We start from the raw sequence: 14467 nt of genomic DNA on the forward strand, positions 1-14467 counted from the left end.
AAAGAAAATTCCAGATTGATTATAAGAGAATAAAGATAGCTAATCAATCTCTTTCTTGAACACAAAATTATAAATTACTAAAAAAATGTTTTAACTCATTAATCATCATTTTTACTACCAATAAATATTAACACTGATAATAATTTAATTAAATTTTATTCCCAAACATAAAATTATAATTAATTTAATAGAGCTATATTAGTAATAAAATATTTTTTGTGAGGCCTTTTTTATCTTAAACATAATTTTATAATTAGTTTAGTAGATGTATATTAATTAGTACTAAAAAAATTTTGAGGCCTTTTTTCTTAAACATAATTTTATAATTAATTTAATAGAGAAATATTAGTAGTAAAAAAAATTTTAGGTCTTCTTGTCCTTGAGGCCTAAAGCGTGTGTTTTACTCGCTTTACCTCGAGCCGGTCCTAATTATATCCAATTGAAAAAGTTGAATATTTTCTATACCCATACTTATACCCAATCAATACGAAGATTCTTAACAAAACGAAAACGAATTTAAGCATTACCCACGAGAACAAATTTATTTTCCATCCCAACTTTGAAGTTTTTGTCTATATGAGCATGCAATACATGATCAAGTATTGAGGGAATCATCCTACTGATATATATATATATATATATATATATATATATATATATATATATATATATATATATATATATATATATATATATATATATATATATATATATATATATATATATATATATATATATATATATATATATATATATATATATATAATATGTTATTTTTTATAATTCTTGATTATTATTATTGCACCTTATATTGTAAATTCCACATTATAAGGTACACAAATAATACGTTTGGTCTTTTAAAGAAAATTTTAATTTTATTTAAAAGTAATACTTTCGATTCTTGTGTGTATATATGTACAGGTAATGATACACAAAAATAATATTTTCTTGTTTAAACTTGTCCAACATTAATAAAATAGTATTTTTATTTTAAAATACAAAATAAATTGAGATGAATAAAATAGAAAAGTAAAGGTATTATTTTTTGTTAAGTATTTGAAAGGTAGAGAGATTAAAAAGTTAATGTTTACTATAGTTCATATTTTTTGATATATTGACACGAAACCGACACTTGTAACTGCAGTAGAAAAGCAGTGGTTCTGGATGCAATGCAAAGCAAAAGACAGAAGCATCTTTGAATTGTGGTGTGGGTATTATATTGGGACGTGAACCAACTAATCAATTGAATAGTGAGAACTAGAATGGGTGCCATGCAACGATGGAGAAGTAGAATGTGCGAAGGTGTATAGAACGGTGGGTGACCACTTCATGGAGTAACCGTATGAATATCAGTATGAATCATATCTTCACTCTTCAACAACTAGTAATTATAAACTAATTTTTTATTATTAAAGCTTTCTTGATTTTTTTTTTAAGTTTTCAAGATTTTAAAAGTGATAGTGATTTAAAATATTTAACATATTAAAATAATATATCAATTATTTTCTAATTTTTTAAGTTTTCTTGATTTTAGAAGTGGTAGTGGTTTAAAAGAATAGTGAACATTTTAGTATAAATATAATTGTTATAAATGAGTTTTATTATTTTCAAATACATCATTTTTCTATAAATCACTTTTCTAGTGTTCTCTAACTCCTCTCTGAAAGTTCTTCCTTCCTGCTCCTCTGATTGAAGATTTGAGGTTGTAGGAGTGATCCTCGCAGCGAGCTCTTCATTTTTTGGACCAATTAATTTTTCCGTTCGCGTAAGTTGAGTTGCAACCTTTTTTTCTTGAATATATTTTGATGATTAAACTAAAGTGTTGTGGTAAATCTATTTGGTGTTATGCTTGTGGAATCATATGTGATGTCTGAAACCTTGGGATATAGGTCTAATTTTGCTTGTTTAGAAATGTTGGATGTTTTTGAATTGCAATAGAAATCAATTGATATTGATGATTGTGGTGAAATTGAGTTTAGGATGTTTCTTGCATTTATGATGGCTTTGGACTGGAATGACATAATTATGCAAAATCAGGTTTTGTAGAATTATGCAGACTCATTGGTCAAGTGGGTGTTTGCTGAGCGAATCCAAAGTCATGGAGTTTCTGACTTGGTAGTTACTAAGCCAGAATATTCTCGTTGAGCGAACCCAAAGTCAGGGAGTTTCTGAATTGGTAATTGTTGGTCGAGTATATGCTCGTTGGGCGAATCTAAAGTCACAAAACTTATTGACTTTATAGTCGTTGGTCTAGAATACACTCGTTGGGCGAATTTTGGAGGAATTTACCTCTGTGAGTTCCAATGATTCACTCATAGGGTGAGTTATCTAGTTGTTGGACGAGTGAGGCCTATATGAATGAATGATTTCAAGGAGACTATATGATGTGGTTGCCAGAATTTCAAGGAGAAAGTCTATATGGTGGTAAGTTTAGTGTATGCATTGACTTCTTTGCATTCACCTACACTATATATTTTTGTATCATTTATGAAGTATTTTCTTAGTGTAAATAAAGTGATAATTCTTATTGATATATGTATAGTTTTGAATTTCACAAGAAAATAAAGATATCGAATATACTGTACAAATTAACTGGTTGTTATACGTCAATATATATCTTTAAACAATATTTCATGTTTCAATAGATGGAAATCATGATTCGAAACGAGACTCTTAACAAGAATCCCAAATGATATATATATATATATATATATATATATATATATATATATATATATATATATATATTCATAAAGTTTTATTAACATTCACATTCAATCTATATTTTATAAATTGATTTTGAAAAATTTTGTTAAGATTAAATCCAAATTTTATAATTAATATTAGTCCTATCTCAAGAATTATTTTTTGTCTATTTACCAGTTATTTATCATCGACTTAAATCATTACCAAGTGTAGATGAATAATAATTCACGTACATTTTAATTTTGGCTATATTTATTATTATTATTTTCTTATTACATCATATAATTAACCTAATTTGTAATGTGTGTTAATGTAATTTTTTTGTCTACATTAAGTGTTAATCTTTTTTGGTGTACATCATATAATCTTGCTTTTTGATGTAATTCTGAGGTAGCTCTAACTTGGACTCCAATGTCATCCAGGTATTGGTAAGTAGATCTTCAAGTCCTATCCTAATGTTACATTTTCCACATGTATACTCATTGTTTCTAATTTTTTCTGAATGGTGAGATTCTATTTTTGTGTTCTGTCTCTGCAAACATTACTCTACAACAGAGATTGTGCATATCCAAGACCATTTGCATTAGTTGTATTTCAACTTATTATGACTGTTGGGCAACTTTTCATTGGTATTGGATGGCCAGGGTCAATGTATGTTTGGCACTTTACTGTGTGGACTTGGTTACGGGGCTCATTGGGCAATTGTTCCAGCCACTGCTTCAGAGTTGTTTGGTCTAAAAAACTTTGGTGCACTGTACAATTTCATTTCTCTCGCAAACCCTGCAGGAACACCAGTCTTCTCTAGTCTCATTGCCAGCACCAAAGTATGGGATCACTGCTGTTGCATTTGCCAAATGTTGCTCGAGTCTCTGAAGTGTGATGGTAGCGTATGCTTTTTCCAAACTTCCATTATCATGGCAACATTGTGCAAATTGCAGCAAGGCTATGCACGGTTCTAGTGTTAAGAACAAGGATTGTTTATCCCAACCTTAGGTGGTTGGTTCGTCCTGAGATATGTACAATGTTTAGTTTTCTTTTTTAAATGTATGAATAAATTTTAAAGTTGTAGGAATCTTTATATATACAATTTGATATAGTAAGTCTTTTTTAAATAATGTTTATTGGATAAAGTAAGTCAATGAAATATTTTATTTGAGAATTATACATTGTTATATTCAGGTAATCATATTATGAATGAAGGAAAACTGAAACAAAAAATATTCACTTTTTATGTAAGGTCTGGGAATATCTATCATAATAAATTGAATTTAATGTGAGAGGTATTCAAAGACCGATTATAGTTGTCAAATATTTTCTACGGAGATAACACTCAAAAATAAAGAATGAACAAAAAATTAAATAAATTATAAAAAAATATACACTAGTGTAAAATTGGCTTTTTATACCGGTTAAAAAAGACTTTTTATACCGGTTCTATTATCGGCATAGATGTAGGCGGTATAGAAGATTTGATCTTTCTACATGGGTTCCATGACAGGTATAAAAAAAATATTTTTTATACCATTTTCTAAAACCGGTATAGAAAGTCCGCTTGGAAATGGAAGGTTGTGTAAGAAAAAAATGACTTACTATACCGATTATAGTTCCAACCGGTATAAAAAATTACACATTTTACACCAAGTATGACCTCAACCGGTATAAAAAGTGATTATTATTTTTTTATGAAAAATTCGTTTATGCTTCCTACCACATACCAAACCTGTATATAATTACCCAAAACATCCAGAAAACAAATCTCATTCGATCTAATATTTACATGAAATAGAATCTAATGTTTATATGAAATATAATACTACTCCAAAACGAATTACTATATAAGTCATAAAACACCTAACATCATTTGACTACATCACTACATCATTATACAAAATAGGGCATTTCAATTATCAGTTCTAAAGATTTTATTACACTGACCCTGACAAGAAACAAATTAAAAAGAAAAGGGTTTATGGTGTGCGGTGAAAGGAAAGTAAAGGGAATCTTTCTAAGTTTATTGATAACACAAATTGCAACACCACACATGCTAAATTTCATTATATTCAAGCCACAATCATGAACTCACATTCCTAAGCCATGATCAAATTAATATCAGTTAGGAAGAGTTTATTTAAAGTCTATTTGAGCTCATCTTCACTTCATATAGTACAACCTATGATCAAAAAACAATAATCAAGGAAAAAAAGAAAAATGATTGATCACAACTATTAAATTTCTATTAGAGATAGTACATATTTGCAATTAAGAGTGTTCTTTAAAACTATATTCCCTTCATGCTTAAATATAGCAACAGACATCATGCCACCTAACCCATTGCACGCATAATTTGGCCACAAAGTTTACGATTATTGTGTAATCCTTGCATGTCTCTACTTTCATTTTATGCTGCAAGAGTCACACTCTGCTACTCTCAAAACTTCAGTGTGTAGTCCTTATAATTTACAAGGAGCACTTTCATATCCCGATCTGATGATAAATTTTATGAATAAATATAACTACATATTAAAGCTAAAAGTCTAAAAGTTAAAAATATACACTTACATTACCGATTAGATTAACATCCCGATCTGATGGTGGTCCATACAATTCAAACCAGATATATGAATCAGTTGGATTGAAGCTGCAAGAGGGAATGCAGAGCTAATTGAAAATGGGTTTTGATAAACACACAAAATTTGGTGAAATGCAAGTATGTTTGTTTACTTTCTGAAGGTGAAATGCAAGTATCTGTAAGCAGCAGACCTAAAATCACAAGATTGATCAGAAACCTTGAATATTCAAAAATAAGCCAGTTAAGAAAACAATCAAATTTTACAGTATGAATATTTTCAAGAATAGATTAATTATACGATGAAATGTCTCTGTAGTTGTTTTCAGTGGCAGAACCTACAAACAATATATAGCAATTAGCTATACAAAATACTATCACTACACTTTGCATACATCGAAGCACCCTAAATAAAGTAAACAAACTTGCTAAAGTGGGGAACATGTATCAATCTCAATTCCCACAATAAATACACCAAATAAAAACAGAAACACACACATCATCATCCCCATGTGACCTCTCTCTGCTGCATGCATATACATCTTTACACTTTAATTCAAACATACGATTCAGCCAGATATCAGGCCTTGCCAAAACCAAAATGCTGCATTAATTAACCATAATTTCTATTCCAAGTAAACACCCATTTTATTCACATACTTGCAAACTGACTCAGTAACACCACTTCCTTTATCAACAATAAGTTGTTTGCCTCAGCAAGGTTTTAGGAGAAGAAAAAAAGCTTAAACCGAGAAAAACACTTTTATCGAAATGACTTTAGTTGTTACAGCCTCACAAAGTTTGTTTCACATGCCACCGCTCAAGGAAAGAAAAATCAGGACTGAATTCAAATAATAACAAAAGGTACGTTGTTTATTTAATTTTCTTACATGTGTTTTGAGATGCGTGCACATTAAATAGAAGTTTACAATAAATAGAAGTTAGTAAAAATAAGAAATCTATATCCAAAACTCCAAATCATTACTACCTTGTAAACTGGGCCGAATCCACCTTCCCCGTATCTTCAAAACCTGAATATATCTTGAACCTTTGACTATTTCTCTTGAACAAATAACATAGTTATTTTCAACCTTAAACTTCTTCAAAATCTGAGCTGATGTTTCACAACACAAATCCACATTAATCCATTTGGGCCTCCATCCATCGGAAAGCCTTTCAAGAAGGTTGATAACCCTATTCTCTTAGTCACTTCAGATTTTAGCCGTTTGAATGACCTCATGAATCACTAAAATAAACTTGCAGATACGTACATTGGCAGCAATTCCAACTTGGACTAAATAACAGGGATTTATTTCAACAATCTTTTAATGAGTTATCAAATATCAAACATTGATTACTTCAGGAAATGCTTTTGTGCAGTAAGATATAATTATGAAAATAAACATTGGATAAGTTGCTAACAACTCATTACCAGTGCAATCCAAGAAGAAAAATGTGAGAACTGTAGAAGTATTAGTGAACAATCAGAAGATAATAAAAGAACGAGTATAAAAAATAAGTCCAGGATAATATACCTTCCATAATTTGCTCCTGAACAGGACACTATTTGTATCAAGCAAATCATCAAACTGATATGCCTTTTTCTTGGAATCCAATATAGCTTTCGCCATTTCCACGTCTTGGTCAGCGTTAAAGAAGCACTTACGGTTCTTGGCATCAAGCACCGTAGCCTTCCAAACATTTTCATTGTTTGTAATCGCCCGTTCATTTCCCAAAATCCACAAGCAGTGCCTGCAAGATATCAAACCAAATGCAGTTTTTCAGTTAATAAGATACCCTATAAGAAACAAGTAATTTAGACCGCAATAAATAGAAAAGTTAATAGTAGAAGATGTACCTAGCCCTTGTAAGAGCAACATTAGTCCTTTGCGGAGAGGAAATGAACTCAAGAGATGATCTACTGCTTGTTCTTATAGTTGATAACATGATATTATCCTTCTCCCCTCCTTGAAAACCATCAACAGAACTCACAACGACATTAAATCTATCATCACTTTCATAAATCTTTCCAAGTTTCTCTTGAATTGCAGCAACTTGGCCAGCATAGGGAGTCACAATACCGATGTTGAATTCATGTTTTGATGTCAGCCATGTTGCTTCAAAGAAAAGGTAGCCCTTTATTCAAATTCAGATAGCATGGATTGTAAAAGCACTGTCTTTCTGTTTTCTGTTTCTGTTTACATGAATCAGTGAATATACAAGTGAAAATAATAAAGTTAATCTTTTCACACTAAGGTGAATCAAATTATTAATTTTAGTTAATACTACCAGGACAAGTATAATTTCGTAGTTAGAAACCGGTAATCAAATATAACGATGGAATAAACCATCTAAATCCTTAATTCAGAACTTCTGTCAAATAAAGAAATGCAAACTAAAATATAGAAGATGTTTTTTCTAAAAGGACGGGTTATTGCATTGCCATCTAAGGTCTAGCACCAAAGACAAAAAGAATAATAAAAAGGCAATAAAAAGATCTTAGAAATTATTGTCGAAGGTATTAATAGAAGACAAACCCTTGTGCATATTGTTCAGTATTGTCATGACAACTGCGACCTCTATTAAATTTTTGTAGCTCCTTCCTTCATCATCAAATTTTTCTTTACCTCCAACTACATTTATAAAGGAATAAGGACCAAGGACCAAACATTGGTCCTGGGAGGTATGTCTTCCATAGTCATGTTTTCCACATTTGGTGCATCCTGAATTTTGTTGCAATAGAAATGAGAAATTGGGAAAGAACTTATTTCCGGGTGCATCCTGTGCTGCACGTTTAGGAGAGACTTTTAGTAACCTAACGAACTCAATCTTTCAAATAAGCTCCTCCCAAAACCAGCTTCCTTAGAAACCTTGTACACAAAAATTAAGTACAAATGAAATTAGAAATAAATGATAGAAAAAAGTAATTCTCTGATAGAAACAAATAATATATGAATTGTCATCACTTAAAGCGTTGGCCAGAGAGCTACAATTGCTACATTCCTCATCCTGTTTTCCAATATACATTCATTAGTTGTAGTACTAATTTCAAAATCAACAATCTTCAAGTAACACATAAGATAATTTCTTTAATTACATTATTAGAATTGGAGAATAAATTAATCTGGTTGTTGTGGTTAGTCTAGTCTAAAAATCATTAAAAGATAATAGCAAAAAATAATAGTTTGTTCTGTTCTGTAACAACAAAATAGCAAACAATATGCATTTACCAAATCATGGATGAATATATGTTAGCACCAGCCTACCATTTAACACTGAATAATATTTTAAGATGTTGAATTAAGAAAATAATACCAATACCTAAAATTCAGATCTAAACATTTTTCAACGATTAAGATTATACTTCCTTTCATGATGAATTAAAATGCTATTCTTAATAAATGAATTCTAACATAAACATATTTTTAAGAATAAAAACATATTCAAACCAAAAAATTAAAATTCTTGCCTCCTTGGTACATAAGATCTGCTTGAGTATCTTTAAATTAAGAATAATCTTTATGCTTAGATTAGATTCCAGACCCTGAATTTTCCTACTTCTGTAATCATTGTCAGGCACATGATAGTGGCAGAGACAAGAGGATAACATGCATGACTACCCCTCAAATAGAATCAGACATGCTAGAACTTGTGCAATTGGTGCTCCGAAATTCTTCAGATTCATTCCTCACAATGGCCAGGGGCTTCTACTACAGAGCATATTGTGATCTAGAGACCATAAACTCTCACATTCAGAAAGTGCTCTTTGAAAAAGTTATGTAAATCAGTAAAACAGAGAAAAATCCACTATTACACATTAGATTGAGGAGAATTTTAAGAAAAATACAACTATGAATTCACTTTTCTCTTCCTGCAATATTCTTGTATTTCCCTCTCTTAGCAATGTAGCAATGTGGTCATAAGTTATGATTAACTTCTTTCCTATCGTCTAAAAGAATTTTAGCTTCCATAAGTGCGCTGCCAAAAATTGGAACTCCATGATGTATCAGAGTTAACAAAAGGAAATAAAAAGCAAAGTAGATAGAAATTGTCGCGCACCTATGTCATCAACTGCGTCTTCACCTCCATGCGTCATAAGCAACGCCAAAATCGCTCCCGCGAGGAAACGAAAGCACCTTGAAGACGCATAAACAATGCACACGATTCCGAAAATCTCAGCTAAACTATAAATCTGAACCAAAGACGAAAACGAAAGAACCTCTTAAGATGCATAAACCAAAGGATGAAGGATCAATCAGGTATTCAAATTGAATTTTGAAAATAAGATGAACTCACTTAATCTACCATTTGAACATTTGAACGGAGAACGACGAAGGATAAATGCAACGAGAACTCAGCGGCGACGTACGAACACGATGAGACCCCGATATGGTGAGTAAATAGAGAAGGAAAAAAAAAAGGGCACAGAGTCTGGAGAAGCGAATGGAGTGCGAAGCGCGCGAAGAGTTTGAGAAAAGATTCAATATTCTATACCTATTATACCGTGGAACAGGAATAGAAATTATTCTCCAATAATACAAAAATACTACTAAATCACTTTCTATATCTATTTTAGGCTCAATAGCTATAAAAGAATTCATATTATTTACAAAATTATTATGATTGTCTCCTCCTTCTATACTTGATGGATTTTAACAGGTATAATATGTAGGTATAAAAAGGTAATTTTGTACTAGTGATAATTGAATAAATACACAACATTTATTTGAGAAAACGCTATTTATTGATGAAAAATAAATAGAAAGCGCTTGTGTCTCCAAATGTTGTCTATATATTATTGTATTTCGAAGAATACATAGATAACATTTCATGTAAAAAGTGCCGTCTTTTTGAAAATACATAGATAACATTTGTTTAGTCAAGCGCTATTTATAAGGTGTCATTAGATAGCGCTTTTTTACAAACGCTATCTATTAATAGATACCGCTCCAATAGATAGCGCTTAAAAAACGCTATCTATTAGCAAAAAAAATGTTGTCTATTGACAATTTTGGCGTAGTGTAAGAATACAATATGGAGGTATCATTTCTCTAATAACTACTCACACTCAAGTAGAGACAGTAGGTTATATTGTGAAGAGAAGAAGGAGGTTTTAGTCATTGGACTTGTTTGGTCCTATGTGTGAAGGAGATTTACCTTGTGTGTCGTTGAGTGATAACCTTTTAAGGCCAAACTCTACAGAGTTTAGGAACCATTATAGGTGCACAGAACCAATGAGTCTGATGTCAAGTGCATGTATCCAAATAATTGAGTTTTGTGGTAACTGTTTGTGTGATTATAGACATATATATGTTTTATACCATGTTTGTAGGTATTTGACATGATTTATATGTATGAATATTTCTTTTATAGACTAGCTTACCCTTTTTTGTCCACTTGGTGTTTTCTTGTGTGGCTTGTATTTTTCTTTTGTGATGATCACATATTCGGTAGGAGCAAATGAAGTTGTAAGTTTAAAGACACCTTTGAAGGATGGGGATTTATTAATTAAAATAGTGAAAGGTTTCAAAGATTTTAGTAATTGTAAGTTTTGTACATGGCTTATTTTATATTCATGTCTTTTCCTAGATTAATATATATTATATACCAGATTACCTATTTTGAATATTATGTAGTTAATACTGAAATTAACGATTAGGCATATAATACAAATTATAAAGTTAGATATTTTGGATTAGATATTCTAACCTATATGATCAACCTCAGCTCACACGACAAATAATACGATATATTTTAATAAAAATAAGTTTTAAGAATATAAAAATTATTTTACTGAAAATTCATATAAAACTTTTTTCATAACTTTTTAATTTTCTGATTAATTGTACTAACTTCTTTTTCGACTGAACCGTTCTGTCTTTCACTATTTTCAGATTGAGAGGACGATGGTTCATGCTTTGAGTTTGCTTGGACTGCTCGATGGCACGTGTTTCATGCTAAATGCTTAATTGGATCAGAAAAATTCAGAAGAAAGATAGGTAAGAATTGTGATCCTTATAATATATATTCGTGATTTATGGAAAGTCCTATAATCTCAGCCCCGGAGTGTTTCTGAAAATTTTAAGACTTTCATAATTTAACGAATTTTATATTATATTTTTTTCAACTCTTTTAACCGAAAATTATTGATTAAAAATCATTATCAAGTAATTTCAATATATTACGGTCAATTCACATAATTATTATTTCTATCATTCGTTATGGTATGGAAATTGTTTTTATTCATCTTAGTAGAGTATTAAAACATGAAAAAATTTATTGTAGAAGTTGTAAAACTGTAGGTCTCCCATATACTCATTATTTTATAAAATTCAAAAGAAGCTGTACTACTATTTATGATTAGAAAAAAAATTGTCTTCAGATTTTAAATGTAGTAATTCATCTTGACATGAAAATCAATCTCAAGATTCTTGAATAAGTGATTTGGATGAAATGATCCCAATAAATAATAATTGAAGAAAAAGTTATAAATAAAATATTTGGGGGAACACTTAACGCAAGAGGTTGAAAAAAAGAAAAAAAAAACATGTAATATGAAGCAATCGAAAGAAAAAAATAGCAATAGGTGGAAATTGGTTTATTTTCAAAAGTATTCACTGCCATGTTGTAACTCTATAAATAAGATTTGATAGATACATTATAATACAAAAATAAACATTTGTAACATAAATTATCTATGTAACATTTTGTAACAAAATGGAAATGATTAAGATTTTTTGTTATGCCTTTTTACATCTTATATCTGAATTATATAATAATATATAAAAAATATTGAATCGTATAATAAAACTCTCATGGCAGAAAAGGATTTCGGCTGCAGTTATTTTAGTCATTTGACTTTGATTTAAGATCTGAGATATATCTAGTCGAGATAAAAAATGGTTACCTTTCTGTCTCGGTTAAACTGATGTATATTTAGTCCTTACTACTTCGGTTTTGAAGGTAACCGAGGCAGAAAAGTGAAAATTGTTGATAAGTATTTGATATAATGAAATTGTTACCGTTCGTCAACTACTCATGATACAAGCAGGAACAACGATTGAACTATGAAAAAGGTAATTTTTTAAGATACAATTATATAAGAAAGTTCATAACATTGAGGTTCTTAACAATCTATTACTTGTTTGAGATGGTTAGGGGGAGGTTTGTGCAAGAAACAAAGTCACACAGTAATGTTGTTCTTAATGGAAACAACAAGTACCTGCTAATGATGCCTAAATTCAAAAAAAGATTCATTGTTGTACCTTAAAACTCATTGTTATAGGCCTAGAGTAAAATTGAGAACCTTAGAGCGTGAAATTTGAACAATAATGGAGGAAGATGCAATAGAACCCACAACTTTGGAGAGTTACAAAGTCCCACGACAATGCAATAGTACCTGAAAACATAGTTATAAAAAATGAAACCATCTAAACAAACATTGATAAAACTTTAAAGTTAAGTCTGATGAAATTCATACCTACTCAATCCTATGATCCAAACTAATACCTACTCAATCCTATGATCCAAACTAAGTTATAAAATTTGGAAAAGCAAGTCAAGTTCATAATTTTGCATAATTTGCAAAATCAAGCAAAGTCAAAGAATGAAAATATCTATAAAAATTTAAAAATCCAATTTCTACAAAAAATAATCTCCATCAGTCAAATCTTTACAAACTAAAGCAAAGCATATTCCAACCAATTACATACATAGGAGAATAAAACAACAACGCCAAAACTTAACAATGCCAACAACTCCTAAATCATCACAATCTCAAATTTAAAGTGGAAAATTCAAGAATAGGTACAAACAAATCATCACCTTAGTACACTACAACAAAAAATAGACAGAAAACACTAAAAAAATGAATTCAAATCGCAAAACGAAAACGCAAAAAATACCACAATTCGCGGACGAACGTGGTGGCGCAGCTACTGTTCTCATCATTGGAGGCACAACGCCGGTAGGAGATAGACATGGCGGTAGAGATGTTCTATGGTGATGGGTCGCAAGACAGAAATGGAGAAGAAGAAGTGCAAAATTCTTACAAAGAAGACGAAATTGCTTCTGATTTTGGGGTTTTCTAACTTAACCTTTTATCTCTATTTAATTGAAAATATAGGCATAAAAGCTCTTATGCCTCGATTCCAAAACAACCGATGGCATAACACCCTATTCTACCTTGATTCCAGGACAACTAAGGCCATAGAATGCAGAAACTTTTTTTAAAAAAATATTATTTTTCTGACTACACAAAAAACCAAGTAGATAATTAGTTTATGCCTCGGGTCCTCCATAACCGACGCATAAACTCTTTTTGTTCAAATTTAAAAATTAAAAATAGCAAGAATGGTGAAAATTTTGAGAGGCATTAAGCATCGAGTGTGTGGGAACCGAGGTAGAAGGGTAGTTTTTGCCTCAAGTGTAAGAGTAACTGAGGCATAAAAGGTTGCGTAAATTTCAAAATTGCCACCGCGTGTTTATAAGTCTTGTTTTCGCTATGATCGAGGCATAAAGTGTAACACTCCTTTCGAGATGTCACGTGTAAATTCTTTTTTTCAAACTTCAAAAAACACACTCATTGGTACCATCTATTAAATAGGAATTTCCACAATTATTTTATCTCAAAATAACACCTGCCAAAAGTTTGACTGAAACAAGTTATATTTTCTAAAAATAAACATCATTCAACAACCAACTGATTTAAATCATCAAAATGAAACTTAAGACAAGGTCTTTCAAGTCCAAAACTTAAAACACTAACTATTACATTTTATTCAAAATAACATTTTCAAATGAAAAAGACAAGCTCCCAAAAGCATCCCCACAAGCTCCTAACAGCTAGGCTTCTTTAGCTGTATCTACATCAACATCTACTCCCATATAACACAAGTTATGCGATCATCGTAGGAAGAAACCACAACCACAGACATGCAAGGGTGAGCTAACATATCACATACAACTCACCAAGCATTACCACAACATATCATAACTCATCCAAGCTATCAACTATCACATGTTCTCAAAGCGACCACACATAATCATCAATATATTACCACCAAGTAATATTAAACGAAATGGCATTATCTCATAATTAACCACCCAACGAATTCTCATACGCAATTTACCAAATATGCCATTTCCTATTACTCTCATAGTGAGCTCCGACGAAGTATATCACTTCCCATTACT

The 14467-nt window shown here is 30.8% G+C and overlaps 1 long non-coding RNA gene across 3 annotated transcripts; it reads right to left on the bottom strand.

The window, feature by feature from the left end:
* Window positions 1–4745: 4745 nt before the first annotated feature.
* Window positions 4746–9717, bottom strand: LOC146887652 (uncharacterized). Of its 3 annotated transcripts, none has more exons than XR_014993661.1 (7): window positions 9569–9717; window positions 9332–9464; window positions 7810–8142; window positions 7131–7466; window positions 6261–7024; window positions 5266–5344; window positions 4746–5190 (listed from the first exon to the last, which is right to left on the bottom strand). It is a non-coding gene; the product is annotated as an uncharacterized LOC146887652 (long non-coding RNA). The 3 variants fall into 3 exon arrangements; XR_014993662.1 differs by adding an exon at window positions 5428–5466 and having other exon boundaries at window positions 7131–8142; XR_014993660.1 differs by having other exon boundaries at window positions 7131–8142.
* Window positions 9718–14467: the final 4750 nt, after the last annotated feature.

This window comes from Vigna unguiculata, chromosome 3, assembly GCF_037176805.1.
Source record: "Vigna unguiculata cultivar grain cowpea cultivar isolate G323 ecotype 2 chromosome 3, ASM3717680v1, whole genome shotgun sequence".
NCBI classification, from domain to species: Eukaryota; Viridiplantae; Streptophyta; class Magnoliopsida; order Fabales; family Fabaceae; genus Vigna; species Vigna unguiculata.